Below are 26,796 nucleotides of genomic sequence, written 5' to 3'. Positions count from 1 at the left end.
CGACTTGGGATGGGCGAAATATGAACGTCGAAAGTCATTGTTCATGACTACCCCTTCCTTGGTGTGGAGTTGCAAGGTGGCCACACGTGAAGCGTGCGGCCCCTCTTGTTTCACTCTTTTGCCTATAACTTCTTCCTAGAGTGTCTGTTCAGGCTAAAATTTGACCCCTGGGGGTTTTCAACTGTATCGAATTCAATAGTGGTGGTCCATGGCAATTTGAGACACCGAAAATGTAGCTCTAGTTATCGGGGCTGTTTCAGGGTACTAGAGGTCGATTCTGTCGAAACTGTTTCTTAGTCTGCACTGCCTTAGACATGTCAAAATATGAAAAAACTTGGCAGGAGACTTTTGAGAGGCCTTATGAAGATCTTGGCTGATTCCAGGGCTATTCTGAGACTGCCAGAATTTCCATTGTTTGCTAGGCTTTATTGAGCGGGGGCCCCATGTTGATGAAAAATACCTTCAAACAACATGCCCCGTCGAATGTTGTGCTTCGAGAGAATCGAGAAGTGCAGTAATTAGAGAAGTTTGAGGCATTCTGTTGAAGTCCTCACCCTCAAGGGACTACCCGGCCTTTTTTGAAGGCCAAATGTAATGAACCATTGGTCGACATTGTTCGCTGGTTTGCTTTTGATGCTTAGGGTATCTCTGTAGGTCCCATTTAGCAGGGTCCAATCGGGGGCTTCTGACCCATCCTGAAAGTCTGGTCCCATGTAGGCTAGGGGGTTTTGACGAGGCATACCTTGAAGCCTGTGGCAGGTTAGACCTTGGCTTCGTCAATTTATTGCCTTCATGATGGTCCTTAGCATTTCCAGATGGATCTTTTAGTCATCGTCCTCACCCTCAATGACTCCTGTTGTTGTTGAACTGGGGATATCGTATGCGACTCTCAGTCCCTGATGAGTCATGTCGTTGGGAGATCTTTTATGGCTCTCACTCCTTGATGAGCCATGTTGTTGTGATTGTTGGTAGATCTTATGCGGCTCTCACTCCCTGATGAGCCATGTTGACGTGTGGGAGATCTTATGCGGCTCTCACTCCCTGGCGAGCCATCTGGTGTTGCGATTGGATGCTGGCTTTTGAGGATTTTAGGCAAACCTCATTAGCCAAGGTTGTGACTGTTTAGAAACTGAAAGTCGGTTGAGGTGGTGGTCGTTAGCCTGTCTTATCGGTCCAAGCGCCCTTCTGTGGGTTTTTACTTGAACTGAGAAGTGGCACCGTGAAGACGGCTTTCACCAACTTCCATTATTTCTGGGTTCTTTTACCATGACCTCGTGGTCATGTCCACCCTTTTCATCTGTTTTTGCTCACATGCCCTTTTTGAGGTTTTCACCGTGTCAGGATTTTGTTTTCTACAGAACTCTTTTACTCATGGTTTCTTGACCATGCCCGTCCGTCATTTTACTCATGACGTAATCTTGTCCAGGTGTATACCATGCTCGTTTTTTCATGTGAAGGTCTATTTAGAGTCGTGCCTTCGAGACCTATTCAAAGCCTGTTAACATCATGCGACCTGGATGTGCACTATAGTTTAGGGTCATATAGCTGGACCGTAGTAGTGATGGATGGCAGTTTGTGGAGGCCATAGAGTGAGTATGGTGATGACTTTGACCCACTTGGGAAGATGGCATAAAGTTGCCTTATGAAGAGTTGATGATGAATGGATGGTGGGTGAAGAATGGTGACTCACTAGCTGATGGCGAGTCAGGCTTTCGAAAGGGTTCGCCGTTTGGTGAGCATGGGTAAGACTCACTGGGGGAAAAGATGGTAATGATGGTGAAGGTGGCATGCGCACACAAATGGGCCAGCTAGGGAAGGCAGTGTGAAGATGCACATAAAGGGCATGTGCGCGTATCTAGATCCACTGGGGAGGAAATGGAGGTGGTGTGCACACACGAACGGGTCGGTTACGAAGGACATACGTGAAGATGCACGTAAAGGGTGTGTGCGCATATGTGAGGGCATCTTTAAGGTCATGCCTCCTGGACCGGTGAAATAGTTTAACGTCATGCCCCCAAGACGTGCGATATGGTTTAAAGTCATATAGCTTGGACCGTGGTTACGCAGTTTAAAGTCATGCAACTAGGTCCATGCAGTTTAAGGTCTTGCAATGAGACCTCCGCTATAGTTTAAGGTCATATAGTTTGGACCATAGTTGTGCAGTTTAAGGTCACACAGCATGCACCATGGCTATGTAGTTTAAGGTCATGCAATGTAGACCAGGTTTGTGCAGTTTAAGGGCATGCAGCATGGACCATGACGTGGGCTGTCATGTAGGTAAAACTACATGGGGGATGGGTTGTGGATAACAATCTGACTCCCTGAGGATAAAGATAGTTAAGGCTATACACAAGAGAGAGGTTTAGATAAAGATGGCGGCACTCGAGGAGTGGCAGACGAATGAGAATTTGGGATTAGGAGAGTAGTGCGACCTCTCGGGGATAATGAGCAATGGCATCCATGTGACTTTCCTGACGCTGATAGGCCAGAGCATAGATGAACCTCACGAGGGTTGAGAAGATAAGAATGGCCCTAAACTCCATGGGGATAGTGGGTCATAGTAATACGCGACTCTCACTGGGATGTTGGTGAGAAACAAACCCATTAGGGGTTAAAGGGGTAGGTATGACTCTTACATACATCTAATTCTACTGGGAATGTTGACGAAATACCCTTGGAGTTGTGCGTATGGACCATTTGTCGTGATGTGCGTTACAGTTTTAGGGTCTTATAGCTCGGACCATGGCTATGCAGTTTAAAGTCGTGTGACTAGAATAGTGCAGTTTAAGGTCATGCAATTAGACCTTCGCTACAATTTAAGGTCATATAGTTGGGGCCACAGTTGTGCAGTTTAAGGTCATGCAACATAGACCATGGTCGTACCGTTTTAGGTTGTGAGACAAGGACTATGCAGTTTAAGGTCGTGCAACTAGACCACCGCTACATTTTAAGGTCATACAGTTTAAACCATGCAGTTTAGGGTCGTGCGTCTGAACCGTGGTCATACAGTTTGAGTCATGAGACAAGGACTATGCAGTTTAAATTCATGCAACTAGACCACCACTACAGTTTAAGGTCATATAGTTTGGACCACCGCTACAGTTTAAGGTCATATAGTTTGGACCACCACTTCAGTTTAAGGTCATAGTTTGAACCATGCAATTAAGAGTTGTGCATCTGGACTGTGGTCATACTAAGGTCGTTTAACTAGACCACCACTACAGTTTAAGGTCATATAGTTTGGACCACCGTAACAGTTTAAGGTCATATAGTTTGGACCATGCAGTTTAGGGTCGTGCATCTGGACCGCAGTGTGGTGAGGGAATGTGAATCCATAGGGAACAGAGCCATCACTAGAGGCTGGACTCCTAGAGGAGTGCGGCTGTACTGCAAGGAATGAACTTCTTGAGAGTATCAGGTGATGGTCCAGATGGGAGTGCCATGGCATGCGCGTGGCACTAAGTGTTGGATGGTGCACGCAGCATTATGCTCCTTAGTGAAGCATACGACAGTAGCCCTTAGCAAAACCTGCGACAATAACCCTTTTGACATGGCATGCAGTGACAGCCTCCGGACGAAGTGCTCATTGAAAGTCTTGATAACCCTTTCGGGTCTCGGGCTTGACCCGCCCCGGCCTAGTCCTATTACCATCAGGAACTGGGGATCAGAGTGTCATTTTGTGCTTGCAGGGGTAGTTCGTGGCATTGCTGGGTATAAAAGGGGGAAAACCCCTCTTTACTGTTTTACTGAAGAGTAAAACAGTAGAAGGGTTTTTAGAGAGAGAGGAGGTCACAAAGCTTTGTGTCGTGGTTGCGAACCTTTTCAAGGAGTGCCGAGGCTTCCAGAGCAAGGAACAGGGTTTCTTAGAGCCTTAACAGGATTTGCAGAGGTTTCCTTCAGGAGTTCTAGTGCTCCTCCGATCGTTCTGCTGCTGAAGGGGAGGTTGCATAGAGTTCAGAGGACTCTGTAGGTCCTCTGGTTATTGAAGGAAAAGAAGGAGGGGCTGCATTGAGCTCACCAGAAACTTAGTGGAATTTCGATGAGTTTGGTGAACAGCTGAAGTGGGAAATCAGGGAGAAGTGAAGACCGCGAGGTCACAAGGAAGCTTTCGGTGATTTTTGGTGGTCTTCCGACCCTTCTGATAATGAGTCGAAGACAGAGCAGGGTTTTTCTAGTGGACGGCGAAGTACTTTTGGCGGGGAAAGGCAACATTGGTAGGGGAAAGAACAGAGTCAGACGAGGTTGTTTTGACTGTCGGAGGAGTGTTCCCGGCTAAACTCGAAGGGCTGTGGAGGAGATGAAAGGTCGTGAGAAGGTGGACGATTACCTCGGGCAAGCAGGTGGGGGAAACCAAGGAAGCACAAGGGTTAATGCCCTCTGGGAATTAGGGACAGTGGGAATCGAGGTACAATAAGGGCATGCGCAACATTAAGTCATATGCAGCGCTGCCTTCACATGTCCCTAGGCCACGTACAATGATAGCCACGTGCAGAAGCATGCTGGTCACGGCGATGGTCTCGCACGGCGTTGGCCTTCCAATGGTGATGGTAGAATGCGGCATTGTGTTGCGCATGGCGATGACTGAGCATGGGTTGAGTCACACGTGGCGATGATCATGGATGGCAATGTCTCGTGGGGTTCAAGAGTGATGGTAAACGAGAAGGCTGTGCCGCCGCAGTCTGTTGGAAGCCAAATCCTCCAACACAGCCGTGAAGTCCATGTTGTGGCCTGTAACCATCCCCTTATCTTCAAATGCAAGAGCTTTGTAACTTCCCTAGTAATGTGCTTTTGATTGTAACTTGTAACTCGTTTTAATGCAATGAAAGAAATGAATTACTTTTGAACTTGCATAGTGTTATTATTTTCCATTTCCTTCTTTACCCTATTACATACACCACGTTTTGGAGATACATCAGAGATAGTACTTCTTTAGGTATCGTTTATTGATAGGGGGCATTGCCTCTCCTCCATCCGAGTTTACCAGTACATAGGCCCCATTTGGTGTGACCTTCTTTACTATGAACGGACCTTCCCACTTGGGCTCCAATTTTCCTTTGCGACGCCAATGCATGACGATCCGTCTCTTGACTACTAAGACTAGATCCCCCCGAGCGAATGAACTAACCTTGACAGACTTGTCAAAGGCTCTATCATTCTTCCTTGATTGAGCTCGAGGTTCTGCTAGGCTTCTAGCCTCTTTTCGTCAAGGGCATCCAATTCTTGGAAACAGAGCTTGACCCTGTCATCTTCAGCCAGTCCCTGATGTATAGCGACACGGAGTGAGGGTATTTGAACCTCGAGTGGTAGGACTGCCTCACCTCCATAGACCAGGGAATAAGGATTGGAGTTTGTAGCATTACGAGTGGTAGTGCGATAAGCCCACGGAGCTTCAGACAGCTTCTCGTGCCAATTCTTCTTTGACTTCGAAACTAACTTCTGGAGCACCCGCACAAAGTTTTATTGAATGCCTCAGCTAAACCGTTGGCTCGAGGATAGTACATAGTTGAATACTTCCACTTGAAGCCAAACTGGTTGGCTAGGCGATCAACATAATGGCTTCGGAACTAGGGGCTATTATCAGAGATTATCCGATCCGGAACTCCAAATCGGTAGATGATGTGATGTTGTGCTACCACGGTCCCTAGCACCTGCATGGGAGGGATCGCTTCAGCCCACTTAGAAAAGTAGCTTATCATTGCTAGAATTAAGGCAAGACCCAAGGCAGAAGGAGGATCTATGGGTCTTACAATGTCCATACCCCACTGGGAAAAGGGCCACGTTACTGTAGGGTGGAGAGGCTTCGGGGGTTGATGAATGAGGCTTGAGTCTGGCACACCTGACATCTTTTGGCATAGTTTTGGGCGTCAGCAACCATGGAAGGTCAGTAATAGCCGAGTCTCTGTATACGCTCATAGAGCTAAGGGCCAGACTGATGTAGCCCGCAGACGCCGGAGTGCACTTCCTCGAGCACTTTACTTGCTTCTTGTGCGTTGACACATCTTAGGAGAATTTCGTCAAATGACCGACGAAAGAGAACATCCCCATCGAGAAGGGTGTAATTGGTGGACATCCGTCGCATGCCATTGTGCTCCGCCCAATCCTTAGGCAGCCTTTCATGCTTTATGAAGTCCATGATAGGCTCCCTCCAGTCTTCTACTTGCTCAACCTCTACACACATAAGGTCGAAGACTTCGAGTTCATGCTCCTTGACCTTTGATCCTTTATCCTGGGATTTTTCGTGCTCTGCCTTAATAACATCCTTGGCTGTGAGGAGTGCCCCGAATGGGTAAGGCAGACATTTATGGAAGACATTCCTTTCATCATCTGCATCAATTTCGGTTCTCAAGTTGACGTGTCTCCATTCGGTCACCCAGACTAGGGTGGGCCCCAAGGAAACAATTGAATGGTGACGCCGAGCTTTGACAGCGCATTAGCCTGCGAGTTTAACCTTTGAGGGATATGACTCAGAGAGAAGTCATCGAACTGGGCCATGTAAGTTTTTGTCGTGTCATGGTAAGGCTTGAGAGTATCCTTCCTTACATCATAAATCCCTTTAAGCTACTGGATGACCAGTTCAGAGTCGCCAAAGATGTTCAAGTGTTCGAGGTCTAGCTCTTGTGTGATTTCCAATCCGATTATGAGGGCTTGATACTCAGCTTTGTTATGAGAAAATGCCTCTGGAAGTGAGAAGGATAGAGGGATCATTTCGCCATCGGAAGTTAAGAACACAACCCCGGCACCCCCTCTATCAAACTAGAATGCTCCACCAAAGTACATTTCCCACGACTGAGTTAGCGCCACATAACGCTTCTTCATCTGGGACATCCCTCAATAGGGGAGATTCTAAAGGGACCGGGTGAGCTACGAGGAAATCTGCTAGGGCTTGACCTCTAACTGCCTTCTGCTGCACATACGTGATGTCGAACTCCATCAGTAATAATGCCCACCTGGCCAAACGTCGTGAAAAGCATGGCCGGGTCATAAGGAAATTGATCAGGTCTGCCTTGGAGATGAACTTGACCTCGTGATTAAGCAGGTAATGACGGAGCTTCTATCGCAAAGATCAAGGCTAGGCACATCTTTTCGATGGGAGGGTAATTCCTCTCGGCTCCTTGCATTCTGCGGCTGTGATAATAGAGCGATGTCTCTTTCCCTCCATCATTGTTCTGTGCTAAGAGTGCCCCGAGTGACTCATCAAGGGCGGTCACGTATAGGATGAAAGGCCTTCTTAACACTAGCGTAGAGAGTACAGGTGGATTCCACAAGTACTGCTTGATGTCATCGAGCGCAGCTTAGCACGCCTCATTCCATATGAAAGGAGTGTCCTTCTTCAGGAGGCGTGAAAAGGGTCTACATCACCTTGACAGGTTTAAGATGAACCTCCGAATGTAGGCGAGCTGTCCTTTGAGAGACCGCAATTCATGGAGGGTTGTAGGAGGCGACATGTCTTGAATGGCTTTGATTTGGACTGGCTCGATCTCCAACCCACGGTACCTCACGATGAACCCTAAGAATTTTCCTGAGCGTACATCAAAGTTGCATTTCAAGGGGTTCATCTAAAGCTGGTGACGCCGTAACCGCTTAAACACCTTTTTAAGGTCTTGTATGTGAGTGGTTTTTGTTTCAGACTTTACCACCAAGTCATCTACATAGCACTCGACCTCCTTGGGAATCATGTCCTTGAAGAAATTCATCATGGCTCGCTGGTATGTGGCACATGCATTTTTCAACCCGAAAGGCATCACACTGTAACAAAAGACGCCGCTTGGGGCCAAGAACGCAATGGCCTCCTCATCTTTTAGCGTAATCCTAATTTGATTGTAACCGGAATATCCGTTGATAAAGGAGAAGATCTGGTAATGAGCCATGGAGTCAACCAACATCTCGGTGAATGGCAGGGGGAAGTCGTCCTTGGGGCAAGCAGTGTTCAAGTCGCGAAAGTCGATACAGACCAGGATTTGGCCATTCTCCTTTTTGACTGGGACTACATTCGCCAACCATCTTGGGTATTTGACCTCACGTATGAATCCGACCTATGCTTGTTCACCTCGGCATCGATATGCATCTCGAGGTGGGGTCTAAACCTTCTCGATTTCTGCTTCATGGGTTTCATCGTTGGATCAATATCGAGGTCATGCACAGCAATCTGAAGGTCTAGACCATGCATCTCATGATAATGTCACGTAAAGACATTCTGATTTGCTCGAAGGAGGGAAATGTAACTTTCTTTCTCTTCTGGGGACATTTTTGCTAAGATGAAAGTTGGCCTCAGGTCGGCCTCATCCCCAAAGTTGATCTCTTCAAGCTCATCAGTCGTGGCCTGACCGCCTTCTTCCCACTCTTCTGGAGCTCCTCGTCAAGGGACTCACAAGGATTCTCATTGAACTCGCATGTGGAAACCCATGATCTCGACATCTCGGCTTCTAAGAGGGGCACAGTGTGGGAGAGGGCCGGTCTCTGGCTGGTCCAGGCAATAGAAGGGTCAATTTTGAACGGGGAGTCCATGATCTCATGATTGGGATTACTTGGTTCTTGCCCCGAGCTGGGTGCTTCATGACTTGGATCATACGGCATGCCTCTTTGTAACAGGAGCCTGAAGATGACTAGGTCTGTGCTCGGGTTGACAGGGAGTCGGCGGCTATCGTGAATCCAACCGTCTAGGCCAGCATCTCTCTGAGGAGCTCTGACTGTGGCTGGGTGAGGCTAGTGCCTTCGAACTCTCTGTTTAGAGTGTCGAAGTCTAGGCACCATCGAGATGCACCTATGGAGAAAATAGAAGCGGAGGGAGGAGGAGAAGAATTCGAACTTTTCAAGCAGCTTTTTACATCATCGTCGGACTTGGACTTTTGCAAAGGATATTTTAGGTCTTTCCCCAGCTTTGACAGTCGTGTGGTGCTTTTAACGTTGTCACCCATATTGGAGGAATCTCGAGCTGTTGGTGACTTGGGGATGTGTGCCTGATTGGACGAAAGGACGAGACGAGCTGCGCTTAGGATGAAGTCCTGCAAGGTTGGAAGTGGGGGAAGGGGCCTGAGAAATTCTTCCTCGACTGGCTGAGGAGGATGATTCCTTCGGCGGGCCGACCCAGGTACCCGTCGTCTCCTTTTGGATATCTAAGGGAGTGTTTGAACCACCCTTTCTAGCTGATGAGTAGTCTTAGCTTGGTAGACTACCTCATGTTTCAGGTATTTAAGTATGTTCTGCCCATGGTAGACTTCCCAGGGTTGAGAGATCGAGGGCTCTGAAGGGTCCGATGTATGCTCATGAGGAGCTTGTAGTGTGACTTCCTCTTGAATGGGCGCAATGGCCTCGACATGTTCTGGGAGAACCGCATAAACGATGTGGCCCTGTTGGACTTTCTCTGTGAATATAGCTTCGAAGCCAGAGCACTCGTTGAGTTCGTGGCCCCATACTTGGTGATATGGGCACCAGAGCTCTTCTGTGCCCTGGGCAAGATGCCTCGGTTGCCTGGCAGGCTAGGGAATGACAAGGCCTTGTTGGAGCATTGTCTCGAAGAGGGCCTGCAAATGGTCTTGCTCAGTATTTTGCTAGGCTTGAGTCGGGAGGCTTTCTTACACAGGCAGCAGAGTTCATCTTATGCTGGTGCCGCCGTAACCGCCTAAACACCTTTTTAAGGTCTTGTATGTGAGTGGCTTTTGTTTCAAACTTTACCACCAAGTCATCTACATAGCACTCGACCTTCTTGTGAATCATGTCCTTGAAGAAATTCATCATGGCTCTCTGGTACGTGTCACCAGCATTCTTCAACCCGAAAGGCATCACAGTGTAGCAAAAGACACCTCTTGGGGTCAAGAACGCAGTGGCCTCCTCATCTTCTAACGCAATTCTAATTTGATTGTAACCGGAATATCCGTCCATAAAAGAAGAGATCTGGCAATGAGCCATGGAGTCGACCAGCATCTCAGTGAATGGCAGGGGGAAGTCGTCCGTAGGGCAAGCGGTGTTCAAGTTGCGAAAGTCGATACAGACCAAGATTTAGCCATTCTTCTTTTTGACTGAGGCGACATTCGCCAACCCTCCTGGGTATTTGACCTCACGTATGAATCCGGCTTGCTTGAGCTGTTCACCTCAGCATCGATCTGCATCTCGAGGTCAGGTCTAAACCTTCTCGATTTCTACTTCATGGGTTTGATGGTTGGATCAATACTGTGGTCATGGACAGCAATTTGAGGGTCTAGACTTGGCATCTCATGATAATGCCAGGTAAAGACGTTCTGATTTGCTGGGAAATGCAACTTTCTTTCTCTTCTGTGGACATTTTTGCTGAGATGAAAGTTGGCCTCAGGTCGGCCTCATCCCCCAAGTTGATCACTTCAAGCTCATCAGTCGTGGCCTGACCGCCTTCTTCCCAGTCTCTTGGAGCTTCCTGAAGCTCCTCGTCAAGGGACTCACAACGATTCTCATTAACCTCGCATGTGGAAACCCATGATCTCGACATCTCGGCTTCTAGGAGGGGCACAGTGTGGGAGAGGACCGATCTCTGGCTGGTCCAGGCGATAGAAGGGTCAGTTTCGAATGGGGAGTCCATAATCTCATGATTGGGATTACTTGGTTCTTACCCCGAGCTGGGTGCTTCATGCACTTGGATCATGTGGCAGGCCTCTTTGGAACAGGAGCTGGAAGATGACTCGGTCTGTGCTTGGGTTGACAGGGAGTCGATGACTATCGAGAATCCAGCCGTCTAGGCCAGCATCTCTCTGAGGCGCTCTTACTGTGGCTGGGTGAGGTTGGTGCCTCCGAACTCTCTTTTTAGAGCGTCGAAGTCTGAGCATCGTCGAGCTGCACCTGTGGAGAAAATAGAAGTAGAGGGAGGAGAAGAAGAATTAGAACGTTTCGGGCAGCTTTTTACATCATCATCAGACTTGGACGTTTGTAGGGGATATTTTAGGTCTTGCCCTTGCTTTGACCATCTTGGGGTGCTTTTAACATCGTCACCCGTATTGGAGGAATCCCAAGTTGTTTGTGACTTGGGGATGTGTGCCTTATTGGACGAAAGGACGAGGCGAGCTGTGCTTGGGATGAAGTCCTACAAGGTTGGAAGTGGGGGAAGGGGCCTGAGAAATTCTTCCTCGACTGGTGGTTGAGGAGGACGATTCCTTCGGCGGGCCGACCTAGGTGCCCGTCGTCTCCTTCTGGATCCCTGAGGGGGTGTTTGGACCACCCTTTCTGGCTGATGAGTAGTCTTAGCTTGGTAGACTACCTCATGTTTCAGGGATTTGAGTATGTTCCGCCGATGGTGGACTTCCCAGGGTTGACAGATCGAGGGCTCTAAAGGGTCCGGTGTATGCTTATGAGGAGCTTGTAGTGTGACTTCCAGTTGAACGGGCGCAACAGCCTGGACATGTTCTGGGAGAACTGCGTAAACGATGTGGCCCTGTTGGACTTTATCCACGATTATAGCTTCGAAGCCAGAGCACTCGTTGAGTTCGTGGCCCCATACTTGGTGATTTGGGCACCAGAGCTCTTCGGTGCCCTGGGCAAGCGCCTCTGCTGCCTGGCAGGCTAGGGAATGACAAGGCCTTGTTGGAGCATTGCCTCGAAGAGGGCCTGCAAATGGTCTTGCTCAGTATTTTGCTAGGCTTGAGTCGGGAGGCTTTCTTGCACTGACGGCAGAGGGACTTGAGGGTGTCCTCCCGGGCTGCCTTGAACTTCCTGACACTGGTGCGTCTTCTCTGTTAAGAGCTTATGGAGGCCCATGTACTCGCTGATATCATGACCTCGTATCTGATGGTATGCGCACCAGAGGTTCTCGGTCCGTAGGGGTAGGAACTTAGGCTGCCTTGTCGGCTTAGGAAGGATGAGTCCTTCTTCGAGCATTATGGAGAAAAATGCACGAAGGATAGCAGGTGCCTTGCCATCCACTTGGATCGTTACTATGTGAGAAGCCTATGTTGCCCTGAATGCCTTCTTCAACTCTTCGAGTTTTATCTAACCCTTCTTTATAAGGGCTTCCATAGTGTCATTGAGCTTATTGCAGTCATAAGTGGGGTGGCATACCTTCCTGTGATAGGCACAGTACCTCTTTTTTGCCTTCTGCCCAGCCGACTCTGCAGTGTTGGCCTTCGGCAGCTGGATCATGTTATGTTCCAGCAGCAATCAAAGCAATGCAGGAGTCCACTCCTTGTCGAAGGGGTAAACTTTATTCTGGTGTTGGATCCAATAGTCATTTCGCTTAGTATTTTTAGGAGGTGGGACACTGTTATAAGACTACTGTTTACCCTCAGCCTGAGGCGTCTGTGCCTTGGAAAGGTCCAGGATTTGAGGAGTCGCGCCCTTGATGTCACATGATTTGAGGAGTCGCGCCCTTGGTGTCAGCCACGATGATAGCCGCGCTGATTACTACCTTTTGGTTTCCCCGATCGTTGGAACGATAGTTTGAGCTGGCAGGCTGCTGACGAGGGCTGCCATGATGCTTAAACAATCCCTCAATACGAACTACCTTAGATATGAGCTCTGACATGGAGGGTGAATTGGATACCTCAATATGCAAAGCAATCTCGGGAAGCATGTTCCGTATGCAGGTCTTGACCGCTTCCTTCTCAGTCATGGGAGTGGCATGAAAGGTTGCCAATTCTCACTATCGAGTAATGAACTTGTCGACCGGCTCACCAGGGTGTTGCATCAAAGTGAGGAGCTTGATGGTTTCCACGTTTCTTTGGACCTCATAGAAGCGTTGGTAGAACAACTGCTCCATTTCCTGCCACGTCTGTATCGAGTTTGGAGGCAACTGAGCATACCACTAGAAGGTTGACCCTTCGAGAGTCTCGACAAACTAGTGGAGGAGTAGTCGTCCATCAGTTGCCATCTCTCGATAAGCCGCTTGGAAGTGAGCAGTATGTTGATGCGGAGACGTAGTATTGTTGAACAGGGGGAGCTTCCCCTTTTGATAGTTCGGAGGCAACGACACCTGGTCGATGCACGAAGGGTATGACTTTTGATAGAGCGGTGTCTCCTGCATACCTGCGACCTTGTTCTTGAGGCTATGGGCCACCATAGCATCTATGTCAGTTTGGGAGACCCCACAGGAGGTAGAACTGTCTTGGGAGGCCGGTGGAGAAGTTTGCTTGGGAACTGTGTCCTCACCAGTAAGGGAATCAGTCGAAGAAGGGGACCTGGAGGCCTCTAGGCATTCCATTTTTCCAATGATGGCTTGCATCATTTCCTCGAACTTGTTCATTCGCTCCTCTTGAGCGTCGTCCGGGTCATTGATCACCATGATACTGACTGTCTCTTCTGGAGGGTCAGAGCCTGGTGATGCAGTGGACTGCCGAGGTTGAAGAGTCATACATGGAAAGTTAGTATGGAGGGGTTCAGCCTACCCTAACTGGACTCGAGCCTTGTATGCCGATCTTGTGAGGACCGGTTCTCGACGGTCTTGGGACCGTGGCTTCTGGGCGGTAATGACCGAGCAATATTCTTGGACCTGCTTAGGTTTTAGAGCTCGGAGAGGAAAAAATGGATTACGAGGCAGGAGATTGCCAAGAGTGACCTCAACTACCTTAGAGGCTTCCCTGGTCAGGATCTGTAGGCCTCTTTTCTTCTTAATCCTGAGGTGACTGTGGACCTCATTCCAAAATCGAGTCTGAGACTGCCCCGCCTTATTTGAACATACAAGGGCTACGTCTATCAATTGGAGTAGAGAATGGGGTCCCAGGATAGCAGGCAAGCTGGGTTTCTGCTTTGGAGGCTTGAGGCCTCTGTTTGACCTCAGGTCATTACCCCGAATTCCTTTGTGGGCCGGGTATATGATTGACCTGAGGTTGGCTCAAGATGGTACTCTTAGGGAAGACCTTTGAGTACCAGGGCTCGAGATGCTTGCCTGTCATTGGAAGAGTGACAGTGGAAGGAGCTGGTTCATGACTCCGTCTGCGTCTTGATCCTCATGTGCTCGAGGTAGCATAGAGCTAGCGCTGCCTAAAGCTGTGGTAAGCAAATGCATGGCACATGTAAGGTTCGGACTGAGAAGGCCTAGCCCTGGATGCGAGCTCAAGGCAACGTGAGGGTTGCCCCGAGGTGTGGCTCGAGTGGATGGACCATGAGCCTTTGGGTGTGTGCAAGGGGTGGAGGCCACAGGGTCTCCACCTTGGTATGCCGAGTCTCTAGGTCTAGAGGTTTGGAGAGGTGAAAGGATAAGGTGGGTTGCCTCGAGGTGAACCTTAAGAGCAACGACAACTTGCTTGCCTTTCTTGGGAATGGACAGGGTAGCCTTTTGGCATACCTCAGTAGTATGACTGGCAGTAGATTTGTCAATAGCAGGGTGCGCGGCAGCAAATGTGCTATCCATGCAAGGGGCCTTGGTAGAGAGTCCACCAGGGCGAGAAAGCGGGGAGGCAGGGACTTTTAAGTCCCCTCTCTCACCGATCCAGGTGATAACTTGGGAGCCGAATCGTGAGCCCTGACTCAGAAGGAGAGTGGGGAAGGAGACTTGAGCAGCTCGCTTCCCTGGAGCAGCCATGAGTGTGGGGATAAGGAAGTCCCCGACTCTGATGAACGGGTTGAACAACCCAGATGCCATTGAGATAAATGCAGAAGTAAAAGAGGATACTAGTCAAACAAGAACGAACTGACTTAGTGGTAGTAAGTCCCCAGTGGAGTCACCAAGCTGGTTAGATGCCTCGATCTCGCCTTCGGGATCTAGATAATCTGGCGGCACGTATCTTGGTTTTCTGGTGAACCTGGGATTTGAGATCGCACTCTCATAACCTTGCTCGAGAAGAAGGGTAGGTATACCAACCGATGAAAGAGGAATTGAAGGTGGGTTTAGGACTTACTGGGGCTGGCCCATGTGGGCACCATCTTAGTTCATGAAGAAAGCCCCTCAGCTGATTTAGCTGGTTCGGAATCGCCTCCCTTGACTTGCAATCCTCTTATTTTATGCACAACACTTCTATGGTAAATTTGTGAGACAAGTGGGTCAAAGAGACCCACCCTTGTCTTAGGGAACTATACGTTCATACGTGAAGGCGATGAAACGTAAGGTTCAAATAAGGTAGAAAAGGGAAGAAAACTTGACGAAGAGGCGAGATTAGGATGGCAGCTGGGAATTCATCGACTCGGAGTGGTAGCAAGACGGGCATAGTCTTTAGGACCAACACGGCGGCAATACTACTCGAAACTGAGACTGATGTGGCAGTGTTAGGCTAAGTCTACCCTCAATCAAGTGAGAAGAGAAAAGAGAGTGAAAAGAAGACACGAGATGGCAGAGAGATGGGGTCCCGACGGCATTAGGCATTGCCACTCACAACCATGGAGTAGCAATGTCATGGCCCTTGGGCGGCGCTCGACACTACTGCTCATGGCTAGAGAGTGAGAAATAAACTACAGACGGTGCTAGGCATCGTCATTAGCAACATACGAAGACAACACGCCCCTGCACGAGCAGCAATGGTCATTTTTGAAGAGCATGACGGTAATCCTCACAAGGCGCATGACGATAGGCGTGGGGCGCAGGAAGGACAACGATAAGCACCGAATACGCGAAGGAAGCTCACGAACGGCGATAGGTGTTGTCGAGGCCTCTAACGGGCGACGATGGGTATTGTCGTTTACTATAAATGCGCTAGAGGGAAGGACCCCTAGCATGCGGCAATGGGTTTCGCCGCCTAGGTTCTTCACTGGGACGTCAAAGCTATGTCGGTGGACGGTGATGGGTGGCACTGTCTACAGGCCTCACTGGATGAAATAGATAGAAGAAAAGAAGGAGAAAGAGAGTCACGCATGGCGCTACCATCGTTATGCGCGACATGTGTGGCCTCAGGGGAGGCATGCACGGCACTGCCACTGCCGTGCATGACCCTTGCGAGGAACCCAAATGGAGAAGAGGGAGAAGGAGGAGAGAAGAGAGAGAGAAGGTTTACCTCGAACCTAAGGGTACCAATCAAAAGTTTCTCTCACCTCCCTCTCTCTCTCAAACATGACCCAACAATGAGAAGAAAGAGAAACTTGTATTAAGTAAAAACTCTCTCTTTTGTGAAAGGTTGAATCCTCTGGTGTGTACAATGACGGTACGTATATATAGAATTTACCCCAAGCATGGCTGGAGGTTCAAAAGTAACCCTAAGTGCTGAAAATTAAGATTAAATTGAATTAAAATAAATTAGAAAATAGGGTGCAAAATGACATATTTGCCCCTTCTTAACAATTTGTGGAATTCCATAACAGTCCATGTGTTGCCCTAGAACGTGCGTGATCTTGCATGGATGTTGTGGGGTCGTTCTGATGCTCGGTTGATCGTAAGATGATTGTTTCCGTGTAGGGCTCGGCATGGCGATCGATTTGATACTAACTTCGAGCCATGGATTGTGTTTTATTGCATGATCATGTGACTTGAAATTTGAATAGATCTTGAAATTTTGGATCGATAGTGTACTCGTTTCTTGATGTTTTTCGATGGTTTCTTCATTGAATTACACTGAGCATGCCGTTACGATCGTGAGGCAATAAATGTAGCTCGATTCCGTGCTAGAACGAGGATTTTGCAACTTTGGAATTTGGCCGAAATCTGGAATTCCAGCGACGAGATTTATAGTCATTGCGTCAGCTTCGTGTATAGAATCGAACCGTTCATCATATACGGGGTTTGGCTCAGTCATAGCCCAAGACCTTGTACACACGATGGAATTTATCTCACATTGATCGGGTTCGCGAGTGGCATGATCTGGTCGCTCGAGCAAGGCACAATGCTGCTGAATTTCCTACATTTTCTTCACGAATCAGCAACTTCTTTCTAGCTTTTCTTCGCACTTGGGTATCGTCACATGGCATGCCACATATCAAATCGCTCGTCTTAACTAGATGAATATTCTCATCAAATTTGAGCATGATCCGACTTGGGATGGGCGAGATATGAGTGTCGAAAGTCACTGTTCGTGACTGCCCCTTCCATGGCATGGAGTTGCAGGGTGGCCGCATGGGAACAGCATGCAACCCCTCTTGTTTCACTCTTTTGCCTATAACTTCTTCCTGGATTGTTGTTCGAGCTGAAATTTGATCCCTGGGAGTTTTATATAATGTTGAATCCAATGGTTATGGTCCCACAGCTATTTGAGACACTAAAAATATACCTCTAGTTATAAAGGTCATTTCAGGGTGCTAGATGCCATATCGGAACTATTTCTTAAACATATCGGAATGCGACAAAACTTGGCAGGAGACTTTTGAGAGACCTTATAAAGATCTTGGCCGATTCTAGGGCTATTCTGAGATTGTTGAAATTTCCACTGTTTGCTAAGCTTTATTGAGCGGGGGCCCTATGTTGATGAAAAATACCTTCCAACATAAGGTTCCAATTCTTTGTCGCTTTGTGTCTCACTGTTCAAGTGAGACACAAGCGACAAAGATGGGAAATTGGAGACAGCCCGATCTTGACTGGAAAGGTTATTGATAGGTTGAAATGTTCCAAGCAGACTACCCACGTATTTTAAATCATTCACACCACCAAGACCCCTTCTCCGTAAAACCTAGCCTCCACCAAATCCTTATTGCTCCAATGGGACCAAAGGCATCAAGAGGTGAAACAAGAACAGACAGACCCAAAGCGACTTGACTATGAAGCATTCAAGAGAAAAGGCTTTGATATTACCTCAACGGGCCCCAAAGCCCATCAAAAGTCCGACAGCAAGGTACCAAAGCATCGTATTCACAGCATGGGCAACCCAGGAGAACAAGTGCTTGACACCATTCCCATTGGCGCTAGCACCAGTCCAAATGGCGTCAATCCACGGGCCCCCATTTTTAAGCTTCAAGAAGATCAAGAACCCTAGTGGCAGTGTCAATGCTACCCTCGCCATTTCCACTAGCTCCAAGTCCCGAGACCTTCACTAGGTGAGGCATAGCCTGGCCGATGTGACTAAAGTGACAGGTTAACATGTCAGTCCGTACCTACCGACATGGTAAGCTCGTACTAACATGTCAACTGTTAGTACAGAGCGAGGTTGCCGAAGTCTCATTGGTTGATGATCAGACGAAGGTACAACCGAGAAGGCGGGACAACTAGTATCTGGCAACATTTCGTATGTCGCCGCACTAGTCGGAATAGCTTGAACTGCGATTGATCAAATCAAAGCCACCAGAATGCGACACGTATCCTGAACAGTGTTTGAAGGTAGTCGAAATGCCGCTGGCGCCATTGCTAATGGCGCTAGATTTTAACATGTTCTACAAAACCTCATTAATGAGTAATTAATATTTACTTACCATAATTATTACAGCATTAATGGCATGACATCATTCTAACCAGCACCAACACTAGCGCCAATCCAGATGTCATCAAAGCTCTAATAAAACAAAAAATCTCACAAAACTAGATATAGGTTGTCATGGGTTCATTTTCTTCTATAAGAAGCCCCTTTTACCTCATTCTAAAAGGGAGAGATCATAATAATTTTTTAGCCAAAGCTATACCCAATTTTCTTGAGCAATAGTTTAAGGCCAAACCCCCCTTGACCTTGAGCTCAAGCTTGAGGTTGTGAGAAAAGCCCCAAGGAGAGCCCTCTTTGAGCAAACCCCCATCCTACCAAACTCTTCAATCCAAAAATTACAAACAAAAACTCCTTCAAGCTATACTTCAAATCGAAGGCAGTCTGGATAATTTAACCTTCCGGCCCCCTTCATTGTACTTCTATCTGCCCCATTACAAACCGAGAAAGTTCGGGATTTATTGTGCAACTTTACAATCTGAATTGACACCAACATTGGGAGCCGGGCTTGTGGTCCTGGCCTAAATGTTGTTTTTCTTCTTCTTCCGTTGGTTTTTCTAGTATTTATTTTCATAGTTAGGCCTTTCTTCTTTCCTGGTTTTCATGATTTGATTTCTCCTTTTTCCTTGTTTCGATTTTTGCATTTACTTCTCTTTTAGCTATATATATATATATATATATATATATATGTATATATATATATGTTTTTCCCTATCTTCCCCTATTTATGATCCTATCTATATTCCCTTGATTTCTCATTAAATGTAGTATTTAATATGTACAGTTAGTTATGTTTGATCTTTCCTTTCCTTTCTTTATCTTCTCATTGTATGATCATTTTCTGTTTTGTTGGTTTATATTTATTTCTTTTGTTTTGATGTATTTATTACTCTTCCTTATTTCTTTGATTGATATCATAGATCTCCTCTCCTTAAGAAATCCATGTTCTTCATCTCTCACCCTCCTCCTTAATTAGTCTTTATTCCTTACTTGAGAACATTCATTTCTAGTTAGGATTTTTATCTTTATTCTTCTTTCTCTCTTTATTATTTTGGTAATAAAGATCTCTCTAGCTCTCCTTTCTCCTTTATTAAATAGTGATCTTCTTTCTTTTTGTAGCAAATATTCTTCTTGGTTTATTATATCTATATCTCTTAATTGTTTCCCATTTTAATGGCATAGATTCTCTTTTCTCACCTCAATCTTTCATTTCTTTTATTTTGTGATAGCATTTTCTCTTCTTGTTGAATTTCTATCTTTTGAGTGATTGTGCCTATTCCTCTTTCTCCCCTCATTCACTTAATAATATATACTTCTCCCATCCCTCTCATTCCCTATCTTCTCTTATATTTATTTTCTCTTTTCCTTATATTTTGTTCAATAGCTTAGTCTATTTTCTTCTCTTCTTGATATATTTACCTTTCTTACTCTTCACTATCTTATATTCGGGACTTGTAGCTATCTATCATTTACTTCTCCCTTTTAATGATTCACTCATTGCTTCTCTCTATCTCACTCGTCTTAACCCTCTCTCTTATGCTTTTTCCTTTATTTCTTTCCTATATCTAGTTTTGTTACTCTCATTGCATGCGACTTAACAACCTTCTACCCTTCTATCTTTCATTTTACTCCCCCCTCCCCCACCCATGTTAGATTACTATCGTTATTCACATTTTCTACTCATATCTCTCTGCCTTGTAGATGAAGATCTCATCCTCTTCCTTTTTCGTAACCACGTTCGTATCTCTATATTATTCTCTCTCTTTTTATTATATGTCATGTACACTTAGGTTAGATTCATTTTCTTGTCTCCATGTTTTTTCAATTCTTATTTTTCTGGCATCTAGTAGTTAGATTATTTACTTATGTTTATTGCATATTCCTAGTTGAATTGCTTATTTGTCATTCTCTTTCTAAACTTATTTTCTGAAAATTTTCTCTTACCTCAAAACCTCTTTTTTAATCTACTTGGATGAGTTCCAAGGTTAAGATAACAGGGAAAACCGGCATTGTCGGCGTTCCGAGAGGGATAAGGTCTTAGGACTAGATTCTCCCTTGGAAGGTAATTTGACAGGACACATACTTTACCAACTCATCGATTTGTTTGCACCCAAAATGAAAGTGGGGGTGGAATCCCCTACCTGCAATTTTGAGTATAAACAGATAGTAAATATATTTTAGGAAATTTAACGCGTAAAATTTTGGATGTTGAATGACTGAAAACTTGATTTCAGATTTTGAATATTTGAAATTCGAATTTACAAAATCCAAACAATTAATATTTTTGGTTCTTGAAATATAAAAAAGTAACTATTATGGTTCTTCAAACTCCAATAGTTCTAAATATTTGTTTGTTGAAAATCAAAAAGGGTAGTTCTGTAATTTTTTAGAAATTGTTATGACGGGGAAAATGAGTATAAATGTAATAACAGAAACTTTCTGGTATTTCGGCAATAATGCTAAAAGTTGGATGTATATATATATATATATATATATATATATATATATATATATATATATATATATATATGGAAAAAGCTAACAATAGCTAGCCAGCTATAATGAATAGTGCTATAGGTGGAATAGGAACCGTCAGATCTTCATCTTGCAGTTCAAAATGCATATCACTATTTTAATTTTTATTATTTTTATATAAATTGGATCAGAATGAAATTTTAGATATGTGTACTAAAAAATAGGTTTCACAAATAAAAAATATTTTCCAAAATATAAAATGATAGAAATACCCCTGAAAAATGATGGTGGCATTTTGGTCATTTTAAATTAATGAAAATGTTTTTTCTATATTTTTATATGGTGCCCAATAATGTTAGGTATATACACTCAAAATTTTATATTAATTATGTTTATATAAAAAAATTAAAATTAAAATAGTGATGAGTATTCTGAACCGTATGACAAAGATTTAACGGCTCACTTTCCACCTATTTACTATTCATTATAGATGGCCAGCTGTTGTAAGGTTTACCCCATATATATATATATATATATATATATATATATATATATATATATATATATATGTGTGTGTGTGTGTGTGTGTGTGTGTGTGTGTGTGTGATTTTCTCAAAATATAATATAAAAATAAAAGAAGTGTTAGATTAGGGGTAAGTTTCCATTACATAGTCCCGAAACAAAAAAGACCTTTTATGAATCCCGAATGGCGTGTTTGTTTGCAGGAAAGAAAACTTTCAAAAAGATAATGTTCCGTTTTTTTTTGCCAATGGGTGTAGGACCCTCTTCCTTTCCTTCATTTTTCTGAGCTTTGTTTCTTTTTTTTTTTAGTGGGTGGATCCCTAAGCGAACTTGGGATCAATACTTTTTTTTTTTCCGAGTATGAGCTTACTGAGCCTTTGCTTGAGATCTTCAGGATGAGGAATCACCGAGTATTTTTCATCTTTCAATCTTGGCTATTTGTGACACAACTCAAGGGAGAGTTTTTCTTGAAGTTTTTTAGCAAGCCGGTGTCTTAGATAATGTCAGATATTGCCCATGATTATGCTGAATCTTTTGGGACTTCCAATTTTGTTTCTCCACTTACCTAGCCTTAGATAGTCAAGGTTCTTCATATTGACTTGAACTGATGCCTTCAATTTACTTTGCTTTTTGACACAATTTTGACTTGAGAAAATAAGAATTTCTAGATATTTTAGAGAAGATACGAAAAGATAGAGAATTTCTTTTTTCAGTTGGCCCAAGATCCCTTTCAGGTGTTCATCCCAATGGCCTATTTTTCCCCCCCAACACTCGAGGTTCCTTTCAGATTTTCTGCTCACAAACTTCTTTGTGTGTTTTTTTTTTTACTGCTAGGGTCCCTTTTCTTTTGGTTTTCATCCCGATGGAACTTTTATTTTTCCTTTTTTTGAAGAAGATGAAGAAAGAGGAGAAGAAGAAGAGTCAGTGGTGTTTTTCCTTCTTATGGTACTCCGTCCTAATAACATGTGAGAACTCGATCATCCTTCCCTCTTTCTGATGGCTGGGAGATTCTAGTATTGGTTATCTTTGGATTTTCCTTGCCAATGGTTGGTATCCAATACTTCTTTGACAAATGTTGTTGAATTGTTATTGAGTTTGTCCTCCTTGATTTGCTTCACTATGTCCTTGAGCTTCAGACGTGGAGTCACTCTCAGCTTTCTAATCCTTCAATCTCTTGCTTGGTTGGCTAAGCTCATTTTCGTCTTTTTTATTTTTTTTTCTTTTTCGGTTTTTTGACTGCTTAGGCTATCAAGGCCATAGAGTAGAATGCTTAAGCAGAGTACAGATACCCCACTTGACTTATTTGAAAGGGAAGAGTAAGTAATCACCCCACGCTTTTTCAGTGGTCTTTTTCAGCTGCAACTTCATGTTGCTCTTGGGGCCTCATCGATTGCCCCTACTATATTATCATCATCAAGCAAGGGTGCCCTTATCAAGTAGTTTGGTGGAGCTACCCCTGTAGAGTCTTTTTCATTAAATGAGATTGTCCCTCTTATCATTTTGGATGGGAAAATCTCTACAACATTTTCTTTAGACGGGGAGTTCCCTATCAAGCTATCCTTCCAGATCTTCTTTTTCCTCTTGAACATGGGGTGCCCCAAGTAGTGTAGTGCCCCTGCCCCTTTCTACTTCTTGGGGTTCTTTGTCTCAGATAGGCGGGTTATCTAGGAAATCTTATGAGAGTAACCCAAGTGGTACCGTTAGAATTTTTAGAGGTTTGGCTTCTTCTAATTTTTGTAGAAGTGTTGAATCTTCAAGAATGACTAAGTCTAGACCTTTTGCTTCTTTTGAATTGGTTGCCAGATCAACCTTAGAGGATGGTTGAATTGACTGCTCTAGGCTTAACTCTTTATCCTAAATTAGTGGGTTTGCTAAGAAATCAGGTAAATGTTGCCAAGGTGGATCCCTTAGGATTTCTAATGGTTCTATTTTTTCATCCATTCTTGAATGAATAGACATTTTTTTAAGTTAACTTAGGGGATAATTCAAATGAATCCTCTAGGCTTGACTCCTTTGTTTCTACTAAGATTGCACTTGCACTTTCGGGATTGAGACATTCCTCACTAATGTACTCTTGGGAATCCCTAGCTTAAAAATCTCGGTTGAGCTCATGGACAACTCGAGCCTCTTTCGGGTCATCTAATGTACTTATTTGAAAGATGGGATTGATTAGGTTATCTTCTTTTATGGTGGCATGTATCACATGAATGTTTTGAAAATTTTGTGGCTCGTATCTTCAATTGGAATCAAGATCCTTTGCAAGTTTTTCTCATTTCCTTGAGTTTTGGAATTCCATCTGCAATTATTGTCCTCGTTTAGATTATTTGCCCTTGCCCCACGCTCTAGGATAGGAGTGTTTTGAGTCTCCTGTAAGTTAGTTCCTTCCACTTCAAATGCTTGTGGGATAGTTTTCTCTTCCATTTTCTCTTGGATCATGGACTTTGGGCTAAGGCAAATTTTGGCATTTTGTTTATGAGATTCCTTAGCCATATGGCTTTGAAAGATCTCATGTTTCTTGATAGGATAAATAATTTGGTCCCTTTGTATCTTTATGTTCTCAACTTTTACTGGGACAATTAGAATTCCTTCCTCCTTTTGTGGGTTGGACTTCTTTAATTCTATATGTTCTCCCCATGGAATAGACCCAAAGCTAAGGCAATTCTCATCATTTGGTTTATGAAATTCCTTAGTAACATAAGTCACTATACCATTTCAGTCTTCATATTCAGAATGCTTTCTTCCTGTGCTTTAAGGCCATATTGGATGATTTTTAGGCTAGAGTAGGGATTTTGACTTGTCGATCTTTATCAAATTGATATCAATTGGAATTTCTTCATCGTCATCAATTGTATCATATGATATTACCTAGGTTTGCTTTGAATAAGCCCCATCTATATCCTTAAACAATTTTGGTGATGGTTTTGACTCGGGATTGGCTTCAAATTCTTCAATTGTCATCTCTTCAAAGTTACATTCAGATGAATCATCACTGTGGTAAGGCATGTGTTCCATCATGAATTCATCTAGCTATTGTCTCAACATGGTTTTATCAGGCTCTAGCCCCAGCATGGTTTCATTGGGATCCTGCCCTAGTGTGACTTGTGATTGATCTCAACCCTTTTCCTTTGCTCTCTCATAATGTGAAACCATTTCGAGCATCAAGTCAAAAGAGAAATGTTGAATGCTTTTACCGAAGTAGAATTTATACTTTGGGGACGCATTCTCTATGGCCATATTGATCTTAGAGGCTTAAGAAAGCGTGCAATCAATGAGATGAAGCCTCTCTAAATCTTTGGACAAAGTCCGTAAACAACTCACTAAGATTTTGTTGGACGGAGACCAATTCGCCAATGGTCATTGGTCTCTCTTTGGCCTTGCAATATTGCCCAACAAAACATCGAAACAATCAATTGGGGTTTTGATTCGGGTATTTAGTAACCACCTTTTGGAACCACATTAAATGTTTTCCATATAGAGTGTACTGAAACATGGTCTTCGGATGGTGTAGTTTCTCTTCAAGTGTAGGAACATTCAACAAGTAAACGGTGACATGATTTTCAGGGTCACATTTCCCGTTGAACTTGTTTTCGAATTAAAGGAATTCAAAACCCGAAGGAAGGGGTTCGACATTCTCAAGAACATCACTGACATTAGATCGTGGATGGAGTATATTGTGAACTCCGATTTTAGCCAAGGTCTCTTTAAATGTAGATGATTCGTCTTTCAGCTGGGCGAGCTCAACTAACTTAGGGTTTTTAACCTCAAAGGTCTGCTAGTTTCCCTGGACTGATGACATAATTTATGGTGCAAGAGATCCAACTAATATAGGTTGCACTAGACTAGGGGCAGGCTGACCCTGTGAGATGGCTGGAGCAGTGTTAAGTGCTAACACAGGCGAATAGGCCCAAGCCGGGATGGCTAGAACCGAATAGAGAGGTGGTGCAGACTAGGGGCCTAAATCGAGGGATAATACAGGTGGGTCAGAGAAGCGACCTGAACTAGAGGAGCCAAGAGCTGGAAAGCCAGTGCTGATGCTTGAAAATGGACAACTGGCCTGGTGCACAGGATATCTTGGAAAATGATGACTAAAAGCCGGAGGTGTGGCCGGAGGGTATGGAGCTGACAGGTGTGGCTGACTCAGTGGATACTGAGTTGGAATATGACCTGAATAGGCCACCTGCAACTAATGATATGAGAACGGGGCGGCCTGAAGAGGCTGCACCGTTGAATGACTATACCTGGCCTGAGAAGGGTCAGGTCTGGACCGATTATGGGATGGATGGTCCTATGTTTGAGCCGGTTCTACAAGAGTTGGAGGACGTGAAGATTGGTGGTGTCGGCTCGCCGACGGGGTAGAACTCACATGACTTTGTTGGTTAGGGGCTAGAGAGGTCTTCTGACTCTGACCTGACTGATGACTCGACACCCTAAGTGGGGCATGTGATTCAACAAGGCCAACATGCCTCAAGAAATCTTTGACTTCGGGAAAGTTCTTAAGATATTGGATTGAAAGGGACTCATATTCCTTAGAATTGGATAAGGTGAACCTTGAGGAATAGAAGCATGGCTTGATGAACTCTTGAGTTTAAGCGACGATGTTTGGCTCTCTAGTTTTCCTTGACGGCTAGCCTTGACCTTGACTTAATCTTCGGCAGTACTCTAAGTCTAGAATGTTAGGCTGCCTTATGAGTTCATCATCTAGGTTGCTATGGACCTTACTGAGCTAGTGACTCTTAGAATGGGTCTTTTGAGGAGGTGGGTGGTGTGCTCCTAATTGGGCAGCATTAACTCCAGGTTTTGACATTCGTGGGTGATGGGACCCTAATTAAGCAACATTTCCCTGTGACTGAGAGCCTTGTGGGAGGTGTAAAAAATAAATGAAATAAAACAAAGAATTAAATAAAAAAATTAAATTAAACACAAAAATAAATAATTATTATATTACATTATAATATTTATTTTATTAATGTAATTTGTATTAGATAATATATATTTATAATAATATTGTATACTTTATAAAAATATTGTATATTTTATTATATTAGATTTTATATTATATAACATTATATAAGGAAGTGGATTCTGTACGCCTACTAGCAGACCGCTACAGTAAACACCAATGGCAATTTGACGGTCACAATATCTTTTCGTGTTTGAATTTTAATTTTTTTTTCTATGAATCCAAATCACTTGCAATTTTAGGTGTATATTCTTCTCATCAAGGAACACCTAATAAAAATATAACCAGAATAATCTGCAAAAAACAATTGACCAAAATACCCCCAAAACTTTACAGGGGTATTTTGGTCAATTTTTTTCATATAAAATATTGTTTTTATATTTTTCAAAGATTCACCTATTTTTTATGTACACACTCTCCAAATTTCAGATCAATTAGAAAAAAAATTAAAATTCAAACACTATCGGACATTTGGGATCGTCAGAACGGTCCAGATTCAATCTGGACCGTTGACGTTTACTGTAGCTGTACACCTTTGGGCTGACATGATCTTTTCTCATTATGTAATGTAATATATATACTATTAATATATTTTATATATTTAAATATCATATATATAAT

This window comes from Amborella trichopoda, chromosome 4 (assembly GCF_054954075.1).
Source record: "Amborella trichopoda isolate Santa Cruz 75 chromosome 4, AtrichopodaSantaCruz75HAP2 v2.0, whole genome shotgun sequence".
Classification (NCBI taxonomy): Eukaryota; Viridiplantae; Streptophyta; class Magnoliopsida; order Amborellales; family Amborellaceae; genus Amborella; species Amborella trichopoda.
The sequence above is the reverse complement of the archived record's forward strand: the minus strand, read 5'-3'. Positions refer to the sequence as shown.